This window comes from Chiloscyllium plagiosum, unplaced genomic scaffold, assembly GCF_037043375.1.
Source record: "Chiloscyllium plagiosum isolate Xiang-an unplaced genomic scaffold, Cpla_swu_hap1 HiC_scaffold_35, whole genome shotgun sequence".
Taxonomy (NCBI): domain Eukaryota; kingdom Metazoa; phylum Chordata; class Chondrichthyes; order Orectolobiformes; family Hemiscylliidae; genus Chiloscyllium; species Chiloscyllium plagiosum.
In genome coordinates this window covers 60,914,220-60,920,219 of record NW_028270173.1, presented here as the reverse complement: position 1 = coordinate 60,920,219, position 6,000 = coordinate 60,914,220, and positions in this window count along the sequence as shown.

The following is a 6,000-nucleotide window of genomic DNA, read 5'->3' as shown; positions in this document are numbered from 1 at the left end:
AACTGATGTACATGTTATTGTTGCATCTTTGTTAAAAGATTTTTTGTAACAATCATTTAAAAAATGATACTATGACCAATGACCTGATTGGCTTCCTGATCAATCCATTGTATAAACATTGAATGGATAATGTCTCCACTCATCTTACAACATGTTTGTTTCAATAAAAGCCAATGGGAAATGTTTGTGGAGGGGCCCTGAACCTGAGGAATTAGTTTGAGATAGACATTTTTTTTAATTATAAGAGGATCAATGGGGTTATGGGGAGTGGGCATAAAAGTGAAGTTGAGGCCAAGATGAGATCAGCTATGATGGTATTAAATGGCAGAGCAGGCTCAAGAGGATGAATACCTACTCCTGCACCTAATTTTTATGTTCTTGTGTGACCCTGGCAGCAACTCTAATCCTTGTTCATGAAACAATACATCTGGAGTTAGACTTGAACCTCCAGCCTTGTTCTTTGAGTCAGAAGGTTGTGGGTTCAAGTCTCGCTCTCTGACTACAGTGCAAAACGTCCTGGCTGACACTCCAGTGCAGTAAGGGGGGAGATGGAAGAGATTATACAGATAGGGAGGGGCAGTTCTGCACATAAAGCAGAGAAAACACTGTAAGGATTGTCGTTTTATTTTCATGCTTTTTAAAATTATGGTCTGAAATGAGTCAGAATTGTTTTGAAATCAGTGTTTTAAAGATTTGCTGCATGTTTTAAAAAGTGAGTAACCTGACACTTACGGCATGCATTGTGCTTGTACAGCTGTTCGAACAAGCGGTAGTTGAAGTAGTTGCAGATAAACAGGAACCAAGGGGTTGCATTGGTCCATGGACCAGTTATCAAAGACAAAGGTGTGTGATTGGTTCTTGGGTAACTAAACACCTCTGGGCTGGGAACAAGATAGAAGTGATTTGACATCTACTGGCACAGAAGCTGGGTCTATTTGCTTTTGCCTTCTGCATTCAATACCAACTTGAAAGCTGAAGAAAACCAATTTATCATTCCTTTAGCAGTTGTCACAACTGGTAAACTAGGACTTTTAACTGTTAAGTCAGAGACCTATTATAAGGCAAGCAACCACCTTGTATCTCTTGCAAACCAGTGGAAGTATTTGAAGAAAGACAACCAAAAAGCAATGTTCTGACCAGCAAACAAAACATAGGAATGGCTCAAACTCTCCTGAATAGAAACCACAGAACTACTCCATAGTTCTCCTTTGCCACAACCTGTTTTTCCTTGACTGTTTGTTGTCTGCGTTTGTATGAAAGGTGGAGTTATTGTGATTAGGATTTCATTTTGCCTTGTTATTTACCGATGGTTTATAATTGTTTATCTATAGACAAAATCTAATTACTTGTAATAAATAGTAATTATTCTTCAGTACAGAAACTTGGTCCATTCTTTCTATCAAACTGGATCTGCCAATCAGGTAAACTGGGAAACATTGTGTACTTATATTCAAATGTTTAAATTTTGTGACAACTCCAGGAGCATTGGAGCTAAATTTCCACTGGTCTACCTCAGTGAAACATGACAGTATTATCTTTAATATTCACCGCATGGTATGTAAGTTGGATTTGAGCTCAGTTGAGATAACATAAAGTAACTGAAGACATTGCCGAGTTTCAAGCTAAGAGGAAGAAATCTACAGTGGTCCTCAGAAAGCCTTGTGTCAGAAAGCAGTCAGTAGGGGTTAGCTTGGAAGTTAAGAAGGCAACGTGACTGTGTAGCTGAGGCATCTATAGTACTGAAGTATTAAACAAGATTTGGAGTGTCACGTAGCGAAAATTCTAATGAAAACATCCTTATAAAAATACCTCAAAGAATAGCTGGAGCACTGATGAGAATTTTCACTGGAGTGTAGGAGGTTAAGGGGTGACCTTGTAGAGGTTTATAAAATAATGAGGGGTATAAATAAGGTGAATGGCAGTGTCTTCCCTAGGGTGGGAGATTTCAAGACTAGGGAGTGTGTATTTAAGGTGAGAGATGAAAGATTTTAAAAAGACTTGAGGAGATATATTTTTACACACAGAGTGGTTCGTGTGTGAAATGACCTTCAGAGGAAGTGGTGGATGTGAGTAAAATTACAATGTTCAGAAGACATTTGGATAAGTGCATGAATAAGGAATGTTTGGAGAGATATGGGTCAAGCACAGGCAGGTGGGATTAATTTAGTTTGGGATTATATGTCGACATGAACTGGTTGGACCAAATAGTCTATTTCGGTGCTGTATGACTCTATGACATCACATTATCAAAGAGCATAAGTGTTATAGTGGCCCAATGCATGGGCAGCATGATGGCTCCGTGGCTAGCAGTGCTGCCTGACAGCGCTGGAGACCCGGGATTCCACCCTGAGGTGATTGTCTGTGTGGAGTTTGCACATTCTCCCTATGTCTGCATAGGTTTCCTCCGTGTGCATCCTCAGACAAAAACGTGCAGGCTAGGTGGATTGGCCACGCCAAATTGTCCATTGTGTCCAAGGATGTGCAGGTTCAGTGGATTAGCTATGGGGAATACAGAGTTACTGGATAGGGAGGGGGTAGATATGGGTGAGATGCTTTGAGAGGGTTGGTATGAATTCGATGGGCTCACTGGCATACTTCTGTACTGTAGGGATTCCATGATCCCTAATATCCTGCCCAACATGGATCACATTCGCTGTCATAATGACAGATAATTTAGTTGTTATCATATTGGAGTTTGGAACTTGCTGTACACAAACTGGCCACATTTTCTATCTAACAACTAACTACAATTCATTGGCTGGAAATTGCTTTCATAGTTTATAGAAGTTGATATCTTTATGCCAATCTTCATTCCTCAGGGAAATGTTCTGCTTCCTGTGAATGGGAAGGGATAAAAATGTTAGTGGCGAAAATACACCAGCTCATAGTGATATTGGTCAATGTATTGTGTATAGGACTCTTACTGTTGAATCTTGAATATTTCAGTGAATAGGAACACAGCATGCTGACAAATCAGGAAGTTTTGGTTAAGCTGAAAAACTGAATTTATTACGAATTATAAATCTGCACAGATAATAGATAAAACACCAGATAAACAACACAATTTTCAGCTGATATCAAATACTGAATCAATCAAAATAACAAAACACTTGAAAATTACTCACGTTTGTTTCTAGAACATGAAATGAATCTTGGAAGACCGTAAAGTGAACATGCCACTTTGTTATTACATCAAGATTTGACGGGCTGAGGAAACTCAGGTCTGTACACTCCCTCACCATACTCAGGACAGTTGTCCTCCAGCTAGGACAGTACAAACATTACCCATGGTATTAATCAAACATTCACCATCTGAAGCGGATCATCGAATACACATCACCAAGTAAAGTAGGGGTCATTCTACATCCGGAGAGTTGGGTCACTTCATTAACACACAATGACATCGGGGGAAATTCTCAGACTACTACATTTGATAGGTTTATTGCCTGGAAAGGGGATTAAGGGTTACAGAGTTGAGATGTGTAAATGCAGTTAAGATATAGATTTACCATGATTTAATTGAATGACGCAACAGGCTGATGGGATTAGTCCTGTTCCTACATTCCTTAATTTCCTCTGGCTTACTCTCTCCACTTTCATCACCAGGAACAATTGGTCAGTGTCATCCTCTTCAACATTTACTTTGGTTTTGTCTTCACTAAAGAGGGCACAAATAACCTCCCAGAAATATTAGAGAACCAAGGATCTCGAGAAAGAGCAAAACTGAAAGAAACGTATTAGTAAGAACATAGTGCCAGGGAAATTAATGGGGTTAAAAGCTGACAAATCACCAAGACCTATACTAATCCCAGAGTACTAAATGAAGTGACCCTGGAAACATTGGATGCATTGGTTTTCAGCTTCCAAACTTCCGTGGACTCTGAAGCAGTTACTACAGTGGCAAATGAAATCCCACTATTTAAGAAGGGAGAGAAAATACTGAATTACAAACCAGTTACGAACATCAGTAATGGTGAAAATACTAGAGTCCATTATAAAAGATGTGATAACAGGACTTTTGGAAAACATTAATGGACAAAGCCAGAATGTGTTCATAAAAGGCAAATGATGCTTATCAAAGCTGGTGGAATTTTATTTGAGGATACAGCTAGTAGAATAAATGAAGGAGAACCAGTGGATATGGTGTATTTGAATTTTTAGAAGGCTTTTGATAAGGTCCTTCATAAGAGGTTTGTAGAATTAAAGCATATGGAATAAGGGTTAATATATTGGCATGCAGTAAGAATTGGTTGACACAGAGAAATCAGAATGGAAAAAAATGGGTATTTTACCAAGTGACAGGCACTGACTAGAGGGGTACTGGATGGATCAGTGCTTAGGTCCCAGCTGTTCACAAAACAGGTAAATTAACTGGATAAGGAAACTACATGCAACATTTCCAAGTTTGCTCAGGATACAAAACTTGATGGGCTTATGAAATGTGAAGAGCATGCAAGGAAACTGCAAGGTGATTTAAACAAGTTGATAAGTGGATGAATATGTGCCAGATAAAGTACAACATGACTAAATGTGAATGTGTACACTTTAGTATGGAAAACAAAAAGGAAGAGTATTATTTAAATGGGGTCATATTGGGAACTGTGAATGTAAAAGGGGATCTGATTGTCCAATTGAGGAAGACAGGCAGGTGCATCAAGCAGTTTAGAAGGCAAATAGTATACTGGCCTTCATGACAAGAGGCTTTGAGTTCTGAAATAGGGGTGTCATACTGCAATTATACAGGGCCTTGGTGAGACCGAATCTGGAGTAATGTGCACTGTTTTTGTCTCCCTTCCTCAGAAAGGATATATTAGTCATTGAGGGAATGCAATGGAGATTCACTAGACTAATAGTGGGATTACAGGACTGCCTATGAGACATTAGTTGGATTGGGCCTGTATTCACGTGACTTTAAAAGCATGAGAGAAGATTGAAAAATATAAAATTCTACCAGGGCTTGGCAGACTAGATGATGGTGGATGTTTTCCCTCATTGAGGAGTCTAGAACTAGGGCGTCTGAGCGTCCAGTTGGGTTTCAGCTACTGGGTGCTTTTGCTTGGTTGCATCATTAATCCCATGTACCAGACAGTCTGTCAGCATCTCATTAAGAGTTAAACCAAAGACACATGCCTCTGCCAGTCGTCTTAATGTCATCAAAAATCCAGATACCAATTCCCCTGGTTCTCAAATTGCCGAGTAAAACCGACAGTGTCAATTAATGAAAATTTTCAAGGTGTTCAGTTACCCCATACAGACCAGCTAGCCTAACATCTTTGGTGGACAAATTGTTCGAGTCTATAATCAAGAATGGGGTAACTGAACAACTTGATATTTTTCACTTATTCAGGAACAGCCAGCATAGATTGATGATAGATATGTCATGCCTGACAAACCTCATTGATTATTTTCAAGAGATGACCATGCTACTGGGTACGGGAATATCCGTGGTTGTTTATATGGACTTCCAAAAAGCATTCCAAAAGATAAATGAGGAATATTGGGTAGGTACTCAAATTGTCAGGATGTGACCAGTGGTGTCCGCATGATGTGTGTTAGGGGCTCAATTATTTACATTATTTATTAATGACTTAGATAATGGCATAGAAGGTTATATCTCCATATTTGCTGATGACCCAAAGTTAGGAGACACTGTGGATAGTGTCGATGATAGTGTCGATAAGTGAATAGGTAAAATGGCAGATGGAGTTCAATGTAGGCAAGTGTGAGGTTTTCCATTTTGGATCAAAAAAGGAGAATTCAGGCTACTATTTTTTTTTTTTGAGTGGGAGCAGCGGCCGAGTTGAGGTGAACCCGGGAGACTACAGCTAAGGTAAGAGTTTTTTTCAAAATTACTTACCTGTAGCGGGCATCGGTGTTTTGTTTTCTCTCTCCTTCACAGAAAGAGCGGGAGCAGCAGAGGAAGTGACGGCAAGCAGAGGGGCAGCCGGGAAGGAGAACTGTGAGTATAAATACTCACTGTTTCACCACCAACGGTCATTT